At 37.7% G+C, this 20,501-nt stretch overlaps 1 protein-coding gene across 2 annotated transcripts in view; it reads right to left on the bottom strand.

The window, feature by feature from the left end:
* The window catches only part of C2H21orf91 (chromosome 2 C21orf91 homolog), a 30,448-nt gene that overhangs the window by 7,690 nt on the left and 2,257 nt on the right, over positions 1 to 20,501 (bottom strand). The window lies entirely within an intron of this gene.

The following is a 20,501-nucleotide window of genomic DNA, read 5'->3' as shown; positions in this document are numbered from 1 at the left end:
GTCTAAAGAACATATCAGTGGCACTGATACAGAAATGGCATTCCTGTGGCATTATTCAATCTTCCAAAGAAAATCATGAATTTCTACTCAATTATGCATTTTTTAAATAGAAATTTACATACAGAAAATATACAAGACGACGGTTTTATGTTAACTGTAGCTCATTCATCTAGATAGGTACCTCTAATTTATTCAGTTACATCAGTCATACTGAAATTTAAAAACTGAGTTAAAGACTGAGTTTTAAAGTTCAATTCGAAACATTTGTTTTATAAACATATTTTAAAATATCCTGTGCAGCAGTAGCAGAGGAAACAAAAACTTCCATAATACACTGACTACTTCATATACTTGAAAAAAACTACTTTTTAATCTAGAAAACAATGTGAGTAGCTCACTTAATTTGCATCAGTAATACACATATCATTTTATAAACCCTTGGCGTGATTTGTTTTTTCTGCCTCATCAGTTCAAGTTATTATAGCAGAAACAACCATTGCTATTATCAAGAGATTCCAGTGAGTTTCCCAATTGACTTTTCAATTTTAACTGCATTTACAAGCATAAACAGCTCTGAGCACTAATTTGTTTCCTAAGCAGCTTTTGAAAGGGAATGAATCTAAATGCAACACAATCAGCTGATACTTTTGAGGAGCTGAGTTATAAGAATTTCCAAGCCAGTTCGACCAAGATTGTACTCCAATTTGCTTGTTAATAAAAATTTTGAAGGCCAACGTAATTGACTTCCTATTATAAAAACATCTTTAAGACACTTCAAAGATATCCATATGTCACTTTTTTTAAATCATAAAGTCATTATGAGAGAACTAAGACCTTAATTGGCAACCAAAAGTTTTAATCTTATTTGTTTATTTTTTTTAAAGTATGGATTTCTCAACGGATGCTGGAGAGGATGTGGAGAAACAGGAATGCTTTTACACTGTTGGTGGGAGTGTAAATTAGTCCAACCACTGTGGACTAACTGTGGAAGACAGTGTGGTAATTCCTCAAGGATCTAGAACCAGAAATACCATTTCACCCAGCAACCTCATTACTGGGTATATACCCAAAGGATTACAAATCATTCTACTATAAAGACACATGCACACGTATGTTTATCGCAGCACTATTCACAATAGCAAAGACATGGAACCAACCCAAATGACCATGAATGATAGACTGGATAAAGAAAATGTGACAAATATACACCGTGGAATACTATGCAGCCATAAAAAAGGATGAGTTCATGTTTAACACAGGAACAGAAAACAAAACACTGCATGTTCTTACTCATACTGGGAGTTGAACAATGAGAACACATGGACACATCAAAGGGAACATCACACACCGGGGCCTGTCGGGGTTTGGGGGGGCTAGGGGTAGGATAGCATTAGGAAAAATACCTAATGTAGGTGTTGGGTTAATGGGTGCAGCAAACCACCATGACATGTGTATACCTATGTAAAAAACTTGCATGCTCTGCACACGTATCCCAGAACTTAAAAGTATTTTCTGGTTAGAGGCTATTCCTATTCAATAATTTTATTTTTCTTTTATCTTTTCCCATTTTATCTGAGTTTTTATACTATTATTTTATACTTTGAAAACCCTACGTGTAACCCATCTGGCATGCTATCCCCAACTCTATCCTTTAAGTTCCTCTTTAAAATAAATTTGCTTTAAGAAAACTTGGTTAAATCCATCCTAAAAGTGCAAAGACTACTCAAATGTTTAGATGTTTAGCTCTAGTTACCACCATTACTCTTATTTTTTAATTTTTTTGAGATGGAATCTCGCTTTGTCACCCAGGCTGGAGTGCAGTGGTACAATTTCAGCTCACTGCAACTTCTGCCTCCTGGGTTCAAGCAATTATCATGCCCCAGCCCCCCAAGTAGCTTGGACCACCCAGTTAATTTTTGTGTTTTTAGTAGAGATGGAGTTTCACTATGTTAGCCAGGCTGGTCTCAAACTCCGGACCTCAGGTGATCCACCTGCCTCAGCCTAGCAAAGTGCTGGGATTACATGTGGCATGTAATCCTGGGATCACAGTGGCATAAGCCACTGTGCTTGGTCCACTGTTATGCTTTTAAAAGAATGATTAAATGATTTTATTTAATTCACTGATTGTAGGAACAATTTTTTTTTCCTAAAGAATGATTAAATGATTTTAATTCACCGACTGTAGGAACAATTTTTTTTCCTAACAAAGATAATACTCCAAATGGCACTAAAAAAACCCCACAAATACCAAAATGCTTAAAGTTCTACCACATGTCCCATGATCCTCTGGTTTTACCCCTAGCCTCTTGAAGAAGACCTGATTTATGACTTGGTAGTAATGAGTAAGCTAGGCAATCTTTTCCTGATGATTCACCAGCTGGTCCTGTCAAATAGCACTGTCTCTCAGCTGTCTACACTGATGCTGAATGTCTTTATACTTCACACATTCTTGAATCATGTCATCGGACTCCCTTACAGTTTTTGTGGTCAATTAGACTATATTTGCAATTTGATTACATATTCCATTTCCCAACCACAGGACTGGCTTAACATAGTCTGGTGCTCCAGAAGGCGAGCAAATAGAATACAACCATCAGTGGATGTGAAGTTGTAATATGCAGTATCACATCCGTAGGAGATTGGAAAGCACTAAGAAAGCAAGCACGCCAACTTTTACCTCAAACTTAGAGCAGAATTAGGAACTGGGAGTATGGGTTTGCTAAAGGGTGGGTTTATCTGTTCTTTCTTAATGTAGAAATAAGGCAAAAACATTAAGTTTCTGGTTGTTAACATGCTGTGAAAAAATTTTAAGCACATTGCCTTAAAACATGATAAACTTATTTGTGCAACAATACATGCAGTATGGCTTCAAAATATTTTTTGGCTAGGTGTGGTGGTTCATGCCTATAATCCCAGCACTTTAGGAGGCCAAGCCACGTGGACTGCTTGACACCAGGAGTTCGAGAGCTGTCTGGGCAATATGGTGAAACGTGGTCTCTAGAAAAAAATACAAAAATTAGCCCAGCATGGTGCATGCACCTGTAGTCCCAGCTACTTGGGAGGTTGAGGTGGGAGGATCATTCGGGCCAGAGAGGTGGAGGTTGCAGGGAACCGTGATTGTGCCGCTACACTCTATCTAGCCTGGGCAACAGAGGGAGACCCTGTCTCATGAAAAAAAGAGAAAAAAGTTTTTTATAGAGGCTCACATTTTGCCCAGCCTAAATAATTTTCCAAGATTAAAGGTGTTTTTCTTTTTGTGATGATCTTATATTGGATGCTAAGAAAGGGAGCATAGGTACTTGAATATGCATGCGTTGTTGCTCCATATTAAGTAACATTAATCTTGTGCTTCTTTAAGCAAGGGTTCACTGTAAAAATGGGAGGGCAGCCAAATTCCGTCTTATTAGGAAAGACAATGGATTAAACTGTTACTTGTTTTTGAGGCGTAGACAACCATCCCTGATACAAATAAAGGAAAAGCCCTGTGGGTAGAAGTGGCACTCCCATGGATTGAAAGCTGGATCCACATGCAGGTAAGTTTTGTTTAGCCCACAAACATTTTAAAGAGAAAAATTAAAAACAAAAATGAGAGGATCTGGCAGGATCTGGCTGCTGAAATGGGTATGTGCTCTTTAATTCCAAATAGTTCTTATTATTTCCTTAATGAAAGCACATGTACTTGTGACTCTGCAGGCTCCAAATCCATGTCAGGTCACCTGTACTGTACTGAGACTGGGCTGGATTGCTGCAGTGTAAATACTACTTGCCCCAGTGATGGTTTCACGCTCAATTCGATTAGACTACTATGCATTTGATGGGCAGGCAGTAGCCAAGCCATAATTCAAGAAGAGTTATTACCATTATATCTATTGCCAAGCACTGCCACTCAGTGGGAGGATGCTCAGTTTGTCTATTCTGTCATGTGACCAAGGTAGAGGATTAGACTGAAAGCGGGAAGGGAAGGATGAATAGTTGGAGTATCTACTTCCCACAAAGGACAGGCTTCTGCCTCTTGGAATTTTTTATCAGTTATCCTAGGTGCCTTAGAAAATACTGTGATAAAGAGTACCTCATTTCCTTGCCTTCATGCCTTTAGCTAACTCAGGAGCCACTTAAACGACTAAATAGAGTCTGCCATATTCAAGTACCCAACATACCGTTTACAAATAAAAGGTAACTGCTTAGCAGATGGAATACTGGCAACCACATGAAGCCAATATACAGATGGTTCAGAAACTTGCTTTCCCACATTTGGAGAATCACTGCCCTAAAGAAAGATTTATCAACAGGTGGTCTTTAGATGGCAGATTTCAGCTTAGAGATGTGCATGCCATTTAAAAGTTCCTGTGTGCGCTAAGGATTAAGGCAGTTAATCAACACAGCTTAATCTAATCAATGAATTGTAAAGGAAAATTTCAATGAGCTAAGAGTTCAGAGAGACAATGATAAACCTCACCCTCAACCAAGGAGGCCAGAGCAGAACTGAGATCTTTGATTGATAGATGTATACACTGCAAATGACATGTCAAAAATAAAAACTCTCTCAGTGAATTCTACTTTTTCATTCCAACAGTTGGAAAGTTGGGGAAACACACCTACATAACAACTGTTTATTACTAAAAAGGCACAAAACTAATCCAAACTCAATTCTACTCCTTTATGTAGCTACTTGTTTTTTTTTTTAACAGCAATGCCCAACAGAACTTTCTGTGGTGATGGACACATTGTATCACTGAGCTATGCAATAAGTAGCCATTTGTGGCTACAGGATACTTTAGCATCTGAAATGTAGATAGTCTGACTGAAGAACTCAAGTTTTAATTTTAATTTAAATGAATTCAATGTGGCAAGGCTACTGAATTGGACAAGGCAGATTGTCCACAGGTAACTAAACAAAATGGTACTTGGAAAGAGAACATGGATAGAAGCTATCATCATTTCTTTTAAAACCATACTGAGATATATATATATATTTTTTTTTAGATGGAATTTTGCTCGTCACCCAGGCTGGAGTGCAATGGTGCAATCTCGGCTCACTGCAACCTCTGCCTCCCAGGTTCAAGCAATTCACCTGTCTCAGCCTCCCGGGTAGCTGGGATTACAGGCACCTACTACCACACCTGGGTAATTTTTGTATTTTTAATAAACACAGGGTTTCACCATGTTGGCCAGGCTAGTCTCAAACTTCTGACCTCAGGTGATCCACCCACCTCGGTCTCCCAAAGTGCTGGGATTACAGGCTTGAATCACCACGCCCAGTCAGTGTACTGATAAATTAACATGGGATATTACACTCACAGCATGATATAGAAAGGTAAATTTGTTTTTCTGGTAAAATAAATGAAATTTGGGCTATAAGGTTTAATTACCATTATGTTACAAAAAGTTTTAAGCCAATAATCCAATGGACCTAAGTAACCCTCTACATGTTCCATATTCCCCTAAAGGATTTAAGTGAATGTACTGACATTTATTCTAAAAAAATTTTTGTGCAAGAAATTGTCGTAAGACACCTAAAAAGCTATTCAAATTAACTATAATTGAATTACTAGTTTTAAATATCCACTTACATGGGGCATATGGAGACACTAACTTACAGCAAAACAAAAACACAACCAAGTTTCCTAATGATAGACAAAGTTAAAAAGATGTTACTTAAACAAAAGATAGCCTTAAAAATGCCTTCATAATAATAACCAGATGAATGAGGGCACACTACTATGAAAAAGCAAATTTAGGGTTTGAAAGCAAGAAATGTGATAACTCTGTCTCTTTGCCCTTCATCTCCTGAACTGCCACCTGCTCAACTTACGTTCTGAGAAAGTGATCTATTTTCTTACAAACAAGAAAGGTAAAATGAAAAGCTCATCGGTAACTATTTATCAAACATAAGTTTTGCAACTCAACTTCTTTGCATATATTTGAATCAGTGTTTCTGAAATTCTAGCTAATTATTCCTTAAATAAATGATTTATAACAGCATCTAATGGAAATATACTAGCTAGTGAATTTGAGGCATTTATAATTCAATTACTACTGAAGGTAGTAAATGGTAAAAATTAAGGCTGAGTTGAGAAATGATCACTACAACTCACCAACCATTTGATAAGAAGACTAAAGCTAAAAATAGAAAATGCAGTAATTGATTAATCATATTGCAAAATGCTAAAATAGAAATAAAAAATTACAGTTCAGACCAATGTGAACTAAAAATATGTAGTATTATGACAATATATGTTTTAGTTAATCTATAATCACATACCTACAAGCATTTCTTTTTCTTTTCTTTCATTTTTTTTTTTTTTTGAGACAAGAGTCTTGCTCTGTTGCCCAGGCTGGAGTGCAGTGGGACGATCACAGCTTACTGTAGCCTCAACCTCCTGAGCTCAAGGGCTCAAGCAATCCTTCCACCTCAGCCTCCTGAGTACCTGAACTACACAAGTATGTGCCACCCTGTCTGTATAATTTTTTCGTATATATAGCAGAGATAGGGTTTTGCTATGTTGTCCAGGCTGGTCTTGAACTCCTGAGCTCAAGCGACCCTCCCACCTTGGCCTCCCGAAGTGCTACAAGCATGAGCTACTGTTCCTGGTCAGTCGTTTCTTTTGATGATGCTACCATACACAGAGACAAAGATAGGAAACTGTTGTTGGGTACTAAACATACTGACTTATACCTAGGAGCCTGAATTCTATCTCAAGTTGGGGTTAATGTCTTTAAACACTGGGACCATTTGTCCTAAGTGCATCATAGCAATTCTAGAGTAAACAAAACAAAACACCCAAAAAAACTGTGATATAAACAAAGGGGTTGGAGAACTAAGGTACAATACAGTTTTTTCCATAATGTAACATAGTTTTTAACATAATAGATTTCATGGCATCAATTCACTAGTAAACGGAAGACATTCAAACAAATGGTAGAATTGCAAACTGGGACATACATTTGACCTGTAGTCTACCTTTGAGAATTTAAGCTACATGCAATGGGAATTTAATCACCAGCAAAAAAGATGAATATATAAAAAGGTTTTAGTACTGGAAATTGAACACAAGCTAAATATTCATCAATGAAAACTGGTTAAGCAAATTATGGTACAAAGGGATGCAAAAAAATGATGTGGTAAAAACTTTACCTGCTAATAGAAAAAAGATGTTCCTATTAAATGAAAGACCTGGTTATTGAATGGTGTATACAGCCTCATTTCATTTTTTATAAACAAATGTTTAAACACAAAAATGTTTTAAAACCATTTCTACCCCCTCCCCACATGCTGCATTGCAGAAAACTTAGCACACACCGATTAAGAGTATGAGTAAATAGGTAGAATTATGATTAATAATCTTTTTGCTTTCTGTATTTGGTTTTCTTATATTAGGCATAGTTTGCTTTTTAATAAAACAAGAAAACTTTAAGAAAAAAAAATCTTTTATCCTTTTAAGTAGTGAAAACTTAAAAGACTGAAAAAATGCCTGTGAAGAAATGCTTTTTAGTTTGAGAAAGAACACAGTGTTCTTGGTATTGTATGGTATGTTCCAATGAACTAAGTTAAACAAAAAGATTAAGACACTAAAATGGTAAAACATATGCATTCCTAAAACATCCTAAAACATCCTAAAATTCTGAATTTTTTTTTTTTTTTGGTTGTAAGAATCCTCTTAATAATGTATCTAGCAAAGAAAGTAACACTCAAATGAAAGCAGCCCTCCTCCCCATAAAAGTGAGATCACAACCACAGTCGTTCTAGCTGGCAACCCTTGCTGGAGAGCCAAAGACTACAAAGGGAGTGGAGGAAATATGTTGATAACTGAATAAAATCCATACCATTGAATTGAACAGATTTGCTGGGCACCTACCATATGAGGAAATAAGGAAAGCTAGAGCAGAAAAACCTACTGAAAATCACATCACTGAAAGGTTAACTGAGGAGAAATTTAAACCTCCTCAATGTATACAGAACACTCAACTATTCTGTTAATGAAGAAGCTGTTCAGCATACAAACCAATCACAGCAATACCCTCAATACAGCATTTCATCTTTTCAGATAAGATGAAAACAAAACTCTTCTAAATTTCTATTTAAATTAACAGTAACATCTGCATCACATACTATGTTTACCTGTATTTATACAAGGTTTCTATATTCATCATTTTTTCTCATCCTTGCAGCATCCCTGTGACACAGGCAATGATGTTATTTATTATCACCTCTCATTTAACACAGGTACTCCAAAAGATAGGCAGCTGTAAACAAGGAGGAAGAAAAGTAAATGACGTTTAAGACAGAGGGCACTAGACAAGCAAAGGTATAGAAGTGAGACAGAAAGAAAGGGAGACACTGAAGGAATGAGAGCATGACTGGCTGTAAAGTGCCTCTGGAGGGTAATGAAAGATGAAGGTGGTCAGTTAAGCAGGTTCCTGGTCATGACAAGAATTAAATGCCATGTTAGGGAGTTAATAATCTGCAGAAAATGGCAGAAAATGATTTAAGAGTTTTATGTACATGAAATGGCATGATCAGATTTGTACTTTAAAAATCTTAATGGTGGTACTGAATGAGAAGTGTTGGAAGTGTGGAGTAGGGATGGGGGAGAGGATCAAGTCTATGAAACCAATTAAGTGGTTTTGAGGTAATATAGGTAAGAAGAAATAATGGCTTGGACTAAGGTGTGGCAGAGAGAGTGACAAGAAGGGAACAGATTGGAGAGAATCAACAGGATTCAGAGACAGACTACATGGAGAGGGTGGGTAGGACAGAAGTCCTGAGGGTTGACAGAACTGTTGCTAGCCCAGCAACTTGCCTTTGCAAACTGGAAAACCGTCCCTGACAGGGCACACAGCTTGAAAAGCAGAACTCAGGCTAGATATGAGCCGCAACTCATCACTGCACCTGCAGAACTCTCCCTGGTACAGAACTCTTTCTGAAGAACCTGGTCCTTCGATCACCAGCGTTAAGAGTCAGCTGGAATTCTTGTTAAAATTCAAATTCCTAGTCTCAACGCTGGACCTCTAGTGAATCAGAATCTCTGGGAGGATGGGCCTGAGGTTCCATGTGAACCAATGATAAAGGAAATACATAAAATGCATGTGTATATGGAAGGAGATTACTTTAGCTCAAGAAACTTCCGCTCGACATCTGAAGAATATCTACATGGAGAGGCCTAGCAGGTAGGATATATGAGTCTGGTGCTCAGAATAAAGATTTGGCCTCACAATTTAAGTTTGTAGAGTTCCAGCTTAACTTTACCAGCTTACAGAGGTATAGTTGAAGCCATGGTAATAAAAGCAACTAAAATAAGAGGCCAGGATTGAGGGAGTTGAATATTTCAACAAACAGGTAAATGTCAGAGTTTGAAAACTCCAATAACACGAACTGTTTATTGCCTAGATAGCTAGGTGATCGCTGGTGAGAGCAAGACGGTGGCAAATTAGAGGGCGCTGAAGAAAAGCTGGGAGGAGAAATAAGAGACCCTAAATGAACTGCTCTTTGAAGAATTACAGCTTAAAGAAAAAAGGGAAAAGGTTTTTTCCCTTGACTTTTTCTTTTAAAATGGGAGACATGAACACTTCTGATATGCTAGCTAACCATTCTTTTGGCCAATCTGCCAGGTACGTAGAAAATAACTGTAGGTTGCCAAGCTGATGAGTTAGTAAAACAGAGGAGAGGGCAAATAGATGCATAAAGAGTGGGAGGCTGGGCGCAGTGGCTCACGTCTGTAATCCCAACACTTTGGGAGGCCAAGGTGGGTGGATCACCCTGAGGTCTGGAGTTTTAGATCAGCCTGGCCAACATGGTGAAACCCCATCTCTACTAAAAAAAATATTAGTGGGCACGGTGGCAGGTACCTGTAATCCCAGCTACTCGGGAGACTGAGGCAGGAGAATCACTTGAACCTGGGAGGTAGAGGTTGCAGTGAGCCAAGATCCTGCCACTGCACTCCAGTCTGGGCAACAGAGCGAGGCTCCATCTCAAAAAAAAAAAAAAAAAAAGAGTAGGAGGTAGAAAAGACAGAGGATGTAAGAAGTGTGAAAGAAATTAAATTATTCCATATTCACTCTCAATTGAGAATTGAGATTTCCCAGAATATCTATGAATGATATTTATCCAATACATTTTGTTAATACATAACCTGGTAATCTAAAACTGACTTTTCTGGAGAACTTCCTAATATGTAGGAATTATATTTTATCTATACTGTATTTATTCTACTGTGTAGTAGAAATAAAACTGATATGGTTTCGATTTGTGTTCCTACCCAAATATCATGTCAAATTGTAATGCGCAGTGTTGAAGGAGGGTGCTGGTAGAAGGTGACTGGATCATGGGAGCAAACTTCCCCCTTGCTGTTCTCACGATAGTGAATCTCACGTAATCTGGTTGTTCAAAAGTGTATAATACTTTCTGCCTTCCTTCTTCTCCAGCCATGTAAGATGTGCCTGCTTCCCCTTCACCTTCTGTCATGATTGAAAGTTTTCTAAGGCCTCCCCAGCTATGCTTCCTATACAGCCTGTGGAACCGTGATCCAGTCTCAGGTAGTTCTTTATAGCAATGCAAGAACCATTACAGAAAATCGGTACTGGGAATGGGGCACTGCTGTAAAGATACCTGAAAATGTGGAAGCGACTTTGAAACTGGATAATGTGCAGAGGCTGGAACAGTTTGGAGAGCTCAGAAGAAGACAGGGAGGTAAGGGAAAGTTTGGAACTTCCTAGACACTTGTTAAATTGTTGTGCCCAAAATGCTGACAGTGATATAGACAATGAAGTCCGGGAGTAGGCGGTCTCAGATGGAGATGATAAATTTATTGCAGTAAAGGTCATTCTTGCTACGCTTTACCAAAGAGACTGGTGGCACTGTACCCCTGGTCTAGGGACCTGTGGAACTTTGAACTTGAGAGTGATGATTTAGGCTATCTGGTGGAAGAAATATCTAAGTAGTAAAGTGTTCAAGATGTGGCCTGGCTGCTTATAACAGTGTACAGGCATATATGTGAACAAAGAGATGATCTGAAACTGGAACTTATATTTAAAAGGGAAATAGAGTTTAAAAGTTTGGAAAATTTGCAGCCTGACCATGTGGTAGAAAAGAAAAGCCCATTTTCTGGAGAGAAATTCAAGCCAGCTGCAGAAATCTGAATAAGTAAAGAGGAGCTGAATAGCCAAGACAATGAGGAAAACACCTTGAAGGCATTTCAGAGACCTTTGTTGCATCCCTTCCCATCACAGGCCCAGAGGCCTACGAGGAAAGAATGATTTCATGGCCTGGGCCCAGGGCCCTGCTGCCCTGCACAACCTTGGGACACTGCTCATGTCCCAGCCACTTCAGCTCCAGCCATTGCTAAAAGGCCCCAGATATGTCTCAGGCCTCTGCTCCAGAGAGTGCAAGCTGTAAGCCACGGCTTCCACGTGGTGTTAACTTTGCAGGTGTGTAGAGGGCAAGAGTTGAGGCCTGGGAGCCTCTACCTAGATTTCAGAGGATGTATGGAAATGCCTGGATGTCCAGGCAGAAATCTGCTGCACGGGTGGAGCCCTCATAGAGAACCTCTACTAGGACAGTGCAGATGGGAAATGTGAGGTTTGACTGCCCCCAGGAGTCCCCACTGCGGCACTACCTAGTGGAGCTGTAGGAAGAGGGTCACCATACTCCAGACTCCAGAATGCTAGATTCACTGACAGCTTTCACTGTGTGCCTGGAAAACCTGCAGGCACTCAACCCCAGCCTGTGATGTACCTCACTGTATCTTGGAAGTAAAGAACTTGTTTTTTTGGAGGCTCAAAACGGACTTGCCTTGTCTCAGATGAGACTTTTGACTATGGACTTTCGAGTTAATGCTACAATGAGATAAGTCTATGAGGGACTGTTGATAAGGGATGATTGTATTTTGCAATGTGAGAAGGACATAAGATTTGGGAGGGGCCAGGGACAGAATGATATGGCTTGGATTTGTGTCCCCACCCAAATTTCAGGTTAAACTGTAATCCCCGATATTGGAGGAGGGGCTTGGTGGGAGGTGATTAGATCACAGGGGCAGATGTGCCCCTTGCAGTTCTCATGATAGTGAGTTCTTACAAGATCTGGTTGTTTAAAACTATGTAGCACCTTCTTCTCTCTCTTCCTCCTTCTTTGCCCATTAAGACATTCCTTCACCTTCTGGTATAATTGTTAAGTTTTCTGCGGCCTCCTCAGCCATGCTTCCTGCACAGCCTGCAGAGCTGTGAGAAAATTAAACCTCTTTCTTCATAAATTACCCAGTCTCAGGTAGTTCTTTATAGCAGCGTGAGAATGGACTGATACAATAATGAAAATGTTGATTTATCACGATAAATGGAAAATAATTTGTTCAGCCAAATTAACATGGTAAAAATTATGAAGGATAATAAGTAACAGAAATGTCCTCAGAGCAAATAGTAATATAAAAACTTTGAAGTATTTTCTATTGTTCAAAATACTTACAGATACTGAAGATCCTCTTTAATATTTGAAGACATCAGTATAAAAGTATGAATGAAGGAGTATTTCATGTTAATCTTGAAACACTCCTCCCATATAACACAACCAGATTTCCTCAATGTATGGGCTCTAATTTTCAAAACAGACCAGCAATTATCATTCTTTAAGTTCACGGTAGATATTATTCCACCAGTAATCATAAGTTTAGGACAGATATTAAAAATGTCATTAAGTATATTTGTATAGCACTTCAGAAACTGGAAGGTGGTTTTAGTGTCTATTATACTTCATAGTGGCAAATAATCCTGTATTAATTCCAATATGCTATATAATTTACTTATTCTGTTGTCTTTTTCCTCCTCTCATGCAAGCCTCATGATGGTGGGGATTTGTTTATTTTTGCTAACTCCATTATCTCTAGCTACTAGAAAATTTCTGACACTCAGTAGTTGCTCGATTAGTATTTATGGAAGGAATATGTTTAAAATTATGGTGAAATCAACCATAGAGCTTTCATTTTGAGATTTAGATTTACGGGTACACACAAATCATTGTTTTGCCTTACTACTGTACAACTCAGTAACAGCAAAGAGCTACCAGAAATAGATAACAACATTAATTTAAAATTATTTGTAAAGAACAGACACTGTCCCCTTGTTAAAACGATAAATCCAAAGCTCAGAGTTTAATGGGTTTATTCTCCTTATCAAATTCCTAACAGATGGTATGACAAATTGAATTAGAATAATTTAAATTCACTCCAACCAGAACTGTGGTTAACATTTTGATAACTCTGCAACTTTACTTAGCTACTTTGATTTCAATCACTCATACATTTTTCATGCCTTGCCTTATTTAAAATTCACATTTAATGCTCATTTCCCATAATATGGTGATTAAAGGTAACAGCAAAATCACCTTCCAACCTCTAAAGTGCTATACAAATATAATTATTTTGTTTTTAATTTATATTTGGTAATAAACATTGAAAAAATTTTCTTAAGTTTTAATTTTGAACTGTCAACAGAGGAACAATATTTCTAAATATGTTCTAAATATTTCTAAAATGTACTACCAACATAGAAGTTTAATGCTCATTATCTTCAAAAATTCAGAAACTAGGCAGCTCAACATTAATGAACACTTTCTTTTCTCTCTCTCAGGTTGTCCCAGCACCAGCTATTGAGGCTGATAAGCAAAAGGTAGCTGCTATGCAATTTCAGGATTGGTGCCGAAATCTTCACCTGTGCTCACACTGTCTGCTTCCACTCACTCATAATCCTATTCTCTCTCTTGAGAGAAAGGCTAATCAGGATAAATATGCTAGTCTGCCTTACTTGGATTGTGGAAGGACAGAGAGCGGTGTTAGAATCACTGTTTCATTACCAGCTGACATCTGCATGGTTCTTCTGGGTAAGGACCAGCAACAAGACTGTCTTGTGTGTGTCCTTTTTCTTCCTAGTTCCTTCCATCTCTCTGATTAACATCAATTCAATAAAAATTTCTCAAAACTATATTATGTTGGCATACTGTTTGTTTAGACTACAATCTCCATGGAAATTGCATCACTCCACTCTCTTAGGTCATCAGAAATCAGTATTTTTGGCTATTCCACAGAATGTGTATTCATTAAATATCGTGAGTAGAAATTATTTAAAAATTAAGCATGTCTTAGGACCCAAACTTTAGTCCTTGCTTGAATATTCACATTTGTGTAATTCATTTCCAATATTGCCTAAAAGTTACTTAATAGCTACTACATTTCTAAGAGTACATGTCATTTTCTTTGGAAGAAGAAATTTAGGCACCTGGACGCTTTGGAATCAGAGACCCTGGGTCTCTAACGTTTGTGATTTTTGGAATAGTTACCCAGACTCTCTACTCACTTTCCTTATTCATCAAACTGGGATAACACAGACCTACTTCATACAGTTGTATTAAGAATAAAATTAAAAACTGCATGGAAAGTGTACAATACCTGCTAAATAATATCCAAATATTGTTTAGATAAGAGACTTACCTAAAAGTATAAATTCCCTAAATATTTACTGAGCATAAGGTGGACTAGTTTCTTCCAACTAGAGGGTGATACTTCACTTCCTCTAGAGTAGAGATAAATCTATCTTTGTCTTCTTTCTTCACAGGCCATTATTATTTGCATGCAATAAGAAAAATTACACTTTTAGTGTCTATTATACTTCATAAAGGCAAATAATCCTTTCTGGATAGGTGATGTCTCTTTATCAGTTCTCCAGTAACAGTTATTATAGGTTATGTCAGCATGAAAACTATCTTTGAGAATAATTTTGATCCAAGTAGTAAAGACTTTCCAATTTAGATTTAAGTTGTTTTCATATATCTCATAAAACATTTCTTTTCATCTCTGTCAGACTATTGGGATAAATGAACTATGATTCTGAACCAGAAAGTCATTTTTATACTAATAAATCATTTTAATTTATCATTATGATATTCTTATTAGTAGGATATTCTGGGTTATACACACTGCTTGTTTTCAACTTTAAATCACTGATTTAAAAGAACATTATTTTTATCACTGACTTAAAAAGCACTCAAGATCATCATTATGAACATACATACTCCTCTGCTGCAGAGGACATCCTTCACAACCAAAATTTATGTGTGATCTAAATTTTAAACGCATCCTAGACTTTAGAATTAGAAAGCCTAACAAAGTTAGGCAGGAGAAAAAAAAATGAGGCTACCATCATTAGGACAGGGATAAAAGTCTGGAAACTGGCTCCTCATATATGGATTGTTAGTTAAATCACAAGTCTTTACCAGATATTGTTAGCCTAGTTTGAATGATTTTTCTATAAAAATATTCTATTATTTAAATTAATCACCAATTAAGTCTACTTTTCACTCTCACACATCCCTACTCCTATTCAAATAAAGTATTACTACCAGAGCCATTTTTAAACTGTTCAAACTAAGTGATATTAAAAGGCAGTTAAGGAAGAAAAAAATTAACCTTGCGCCTTTACTTTCAAGTTGCTGTGGTGTGAATGTGTCCCTCAAAGTTCATGTTTTGGAAACAATCCTTAAAGCAACAGTGTGGGGTGGTGGGGTCTAATATGTGATTAGGTAATGAGGGCTCTGACCAAATGAATGAAGTAATGTCATTATTGTAGGAGTGGGTTAGTTATCTTGAGATAACTTTTATAAGAAACCACTTTTGGCCAGGTGTGGTGGCTCATGCCTCTAATTCCAGCACTTTGGGAGGCCAAGGCGGGCTGATTACGAGGTCAGGAGATCGAGACCATCTTGGCTAACACAGTGAAACCCTTTCTCTACTAAAAATACAAAAAATTAGCTGGACGTGGTGGTGGGCATCTGTGGTCCCAGCTACTCAGGTGGCTGAAGCAGGAGAATGGCGTGAATCCGGGGGGCAGAGCTTGCAGTGAGCCGAGATTGCACCACTGCACTCCAGCCAGGGTGACAAGAGTGAGACTCCATCTCAAAAAGAAAAAAAAAAAGAAACCACTTTTGTTATAAAAGTGAGTTTAGCTCTCTCTTGCCTTCCTGCCTTCTGCCACGGGATGATGCAGCATGAAGATCGTCGCCCAAATGCAGGGCCCTCAACCTTCAGAACCAAGAAATCTGTGTTCTTTATAAATTACCGAGTCTCAGCTATTCTGTTACAGCAGCTCAAAATAGACTAAGTACACTAAAGATCACCAAGCTAAAGTTCAGAATTCCCATTAGGCTTTATACTTCAAAGTGCAACTTTTAGTTAATACATGATGTTTGCCATTACAGGATAGGAAATGAGAAAGAGGCTAATGCCAGACTGAACTAGCTCTTTACAGCTTCCCGATCACAAGTGGTGGGGACCCTTACTTAAGTGGAAAAAATGTTAGTGTGTCAGAAGCAGGGCACAGAGAACAGTTTATGTCCTCTTCGAGTAATAGACAACCAGTTCAAACTTCCAAACCAAATCAAGAATGTCACATTGAGATTCAAATTGGTCCCTGACTACTGACCACAAACAGTATATGGTAAAGACACAGAGAACCAAGGAACAGTAAGATTAAACACACGCACTAATTCACCTATGACTTAGCCAAGATCACAGATTTTTCTTGCTGGAAAGATTGCTAAGGAGCTGACTTTGGGTCTCCTTCTAGAATGGTTCCTAAAAAGAACTAATCGAGAGAAAGTAGTCCAAGAGGTACTACACAAGAGAGCAGCCAGATACATCCTTACCAACTAGCAAGGCCAACTTACACTGGAAACTTTGGTGCAGATTGAGTATCTCTTATTTGAAATGCCTGAGACCAGAACTGTTTCAAATTTCAGATTTTGGAATATTTGTATTATACTTACTGGTTGAGCATTCCAAATAAAAAAATCTGAAATCTGAAATGCTCCAATGAGCGTCTCCTTTGAGCATCATGTAGGTGTCAAAAAGTTTTACATTTTGGATTTTGAATGCTCAACCTGTATAACAGGAATTGGTCGAATCTTATAAAAACGTTTTAGCCAGGTGTACGGTGATGCGCACCTGTAATCTCAGCTTCCTGGGAGACTGAGCTGGGAGAATTGCTCAAGGCCAGCCTAAGCAACATAGTGAAACCCTTATTTTAATAACATAAAGAAAGGAAGAAAAGCTAAACTGTTCTAAGCTAAGTTAGCTTAAAATAAACGGGGGGTGGGGGGTTCTCTATGGGAAAGCAAGCAAGCCAATTATAGGAAGAGAGAAATGCTCTAAGAATTATTTATACACTATTTTGGCACAAGATGAAAACTCATAGTATGAACCAACAGTATTGAAATGCTGGATCTTTTCCTGCTGAAGTCTCACTTTGGGCTTTGTTACCTTACAGTTGAGTTTCATTACTGGCTCCTCACCACCCTGGGCTGCCTTCCTCTTTGCCATTCCTTAGGGAATGGTAGTAAGTCGGTCCTTAAATATCTTTAGAGATTTTAGCAATTTGAACTATGATGCATATTAGAGTATTTGATCACTAATATGTATGAAAAAGTTCATAGTGTCTTAGGGCCAAGGGCAGGCTATAAGTATTTAGGAAGTTTAAGCATCTGTTTCCTAATCTGAGAAGTAGACAATTTATTTTAATGGTGTATTAGTCCATTCTTGCATTGCTAAAAAAAAAAAACCCGAGACAGGGTAATTTATAAAGAAAAGAGGTTTAACTGGCTCACAATTCTGCAGGCGTACAAGAAGCACGGTAGCATCAGCTTCTGCGGAGGCCTCAGGGAACTTACAATCAGGGCAGAAGGCAAAGAGGGAGCCAACACCTCACTTGGTTAGAGTAGGAGGAAGAGAGTGAGGGGGGAGGTGCTACACACTTAAAAACAACCAGGTCTCATGATAACTCACTCACTGACTATCATGAGAACAGCACTGAGGGGATGGTGCTAACTCATTTATGTGAATTCCACCTCCATGATCCGATCACCTAATACCAGTCTCTGCCTGGGGATTACATTTCAACATGAGATTTGGGTAGGGACACAGATCCAAACCATATCAAATGGTGAAGAACAGTTTTAAAAAAAATTAATCTTGTAAACATTTAAAAATACCTGAGTCCTCAGAGTGCGTTTCTCAGGTCCTCAAAGCATATCACCTGTGGCTTGGAAGTACATCGAATTTAGGCTCCTCTTTCCTTTTCATCATTGTAAAGTCACAGAGAAAAGCCAACTTAGAGCCATGCCCACAATACAAAATCTGTTCAACAAGATTAGATTGTCTTTTGTTATTTCTTTCTTCCTTCCTTTGTCTTCATTTTATAAATGTATGCATGCACACAGCTTTTAAACAAGAGGCTAGTTGATTAGGAAACCAGTGTTGACTTGACGTAAGCAACAATCCAAAAAGTAGAAAATATTACTATTGTTTACTACAAGTATGGACTCGAAACTAGCTTAACTGTTACTATTCCTCAGGAGAATTTATTTTTACTCAGCCTCTTCTCAGAGAAGAGTGTCTTAGAGCAAAGTTAGCAATTAGTATGCTAAAAAATCAGGTAACTGCAATACTCCCAAACTACAAAAAACTTTACACTAAACTAGTAAAGTTAAATGTCATTTTTAAAAAGCCCCTCTTACATTCTAGCCTATTGACAGGCATTGTGTTGGGAACTTGGTAGAGGAAAGAAAACTTTAAAAACATTTTAAAAGATTTGCCGACAACAAATATACCTTGTTATTTTTCTAGTATGTAATTATTACGACATTTTCCTCCCACTGATTTCTAAAGTCCTGTATACTGATACAAAAACTAAAATTGTGTGCAATTCAAGATGCTCATTTCCCTCTTTTCTAAAATAATCTTTTTTTTTTTTGAGACGGAGTTTCGCTCTCGTTGCCCAGGCTGGAGTGCGATGGCATGATCTCAGCTCACTGCAACCTCTGTCTCCTGGGTTCAAGTGATTCTCTTGCCTCAGCCTCCCGAGTAGCTGAGATTACAGGCATGTGCCACCACGCCCGGTTAATTTTGTATTTGTAGTAGAGACGGGGTTTCTCCATGTTGGTCAGGCTGGTCCTGAACTCCTAACCTCAAGTGATCCACCTGCCTTGGCCTCCCAAAGTGTTGGGATTATAGGCGTCAGGCACCACGCCGGCTTACAATAATCTCATATTAAACAAAACAGTTGTAATACACTAGCTGGTAACTGTAGTGAAAATGAAAATGTGTATTTGTGAGAGCTGAGAACTGACACCAGATAGAGAAGAAATTATTTGATTCTAATTTTTCTTACAAAGATTAAATTGGGATTTTATAATATATAAAACCTTGACTAGACATAGAGTATTAATGAAACAGTTCTAATTCAAATTGCGTACTGTCTTTTACACTGAAGGGAACTATGATTTCAAAAACAAAGGACTTATTCCATGCTTACATGCTGAGATATTATCAGAGCTGAAATGTTAAGAGATGGTACCTGAGGAAATATCTGTATAATCTCTATACAATGACTGAATACCAGATAAAAGGCTTATTTTAAAAAGCTAGAAAAGCAATTACAAAAATTTAGGGTTCTGTGGAAATATTCGATCATGGTACGAACTCCGTTAATGATGAGTTGCCAGGAAACACTGGTTAGAAAAAGGTGGCTGAGAGAATAGCAAGGATAACCAATTAGGATTAGAACATTAGCCCTATTGATATAAAATAACTATTGACAGTAGATCAATGGTATTAAGATTACACATACTAGAACCAGACTGTCAGGCTTTAAAGTCCAGGATCGTCAGTTATGAGCTGTGTGACTTCAAACTGTATTTCTTAGGTCTCTAAGCTTCATCTCTATCACATTGAAAATAGAAAATGACAGCAGTCATTCCAAAGCTATCTTGAATTAAATAAGATAATCCACATAAGGGGTTTAGCACAGCGCCTGGCACATAACAGCTTGCCATCACCACTACAGCAACCCTGGGCAGTCCAACTTTTTGGCTGTTTCCTTAAAGGTAACATACAAGCTTTGGACTAGATAATTTCTAATGTCTTTACCCATCTAAAATTAAAATTCTACAATGTATCAACAATATACAAGCCAACTCTATTTTCAAAGAACATAAATTCAGATTTTCACCCTAGCATGATTTAAGTACTGTAAACTAAACTTATTTTTAAGTTATCCTTTTATTTTCATTTATTCTTTTAGAGATGGGGTCTTGCTACGCTGCCCAAACTGGACTTGAACTCCTAGGCTCAAGCAATCCTGTCACCTCAACCTCTGGAGTAGCTGAAATTGTAGGACTACACCACTGTTCCTGTTATATCATCTTTTGAAATTAGCTATAATCACTACATTTATTAAAGCCAAAGTTATAGATATTCTATGTAACACACAAGAAATCCATAATCTTCCATCACATACTGTTTGGTGACTATAATAATTTCTGAATAACAAGTCCTAACAGGAATTTCAAGGTATATAATCCCCCACTATATATTTTTAAAACTATAAGAACATTTCATACCCCATACTTACAGAACAGAAAATAAAGATCATGAAAAATTTCAAATATATAATTCAGAAAAAAGGAAATA

This window comes from Chlorocebus sabaeus, chromosome 2 (assembly GCF_047675955.1).
Source record: "Chlorocebus sabaeus isolate Y175 chromosome 2, mChlSab1.0.hap1, whole genome shotgun sequence".
Taxonomy (NCBI): domain Eukaryota; kingdom Metazoa; phylum Chordata; class Mammalia; order Primates; family Cercopithecidae; genus Chlorocebus; species Chlorocebus sabaeus.
Note: the sequence above shows the minus strand (reverse complement) of the source record. Positions and strands in the feature narration are given on the sequence as shown.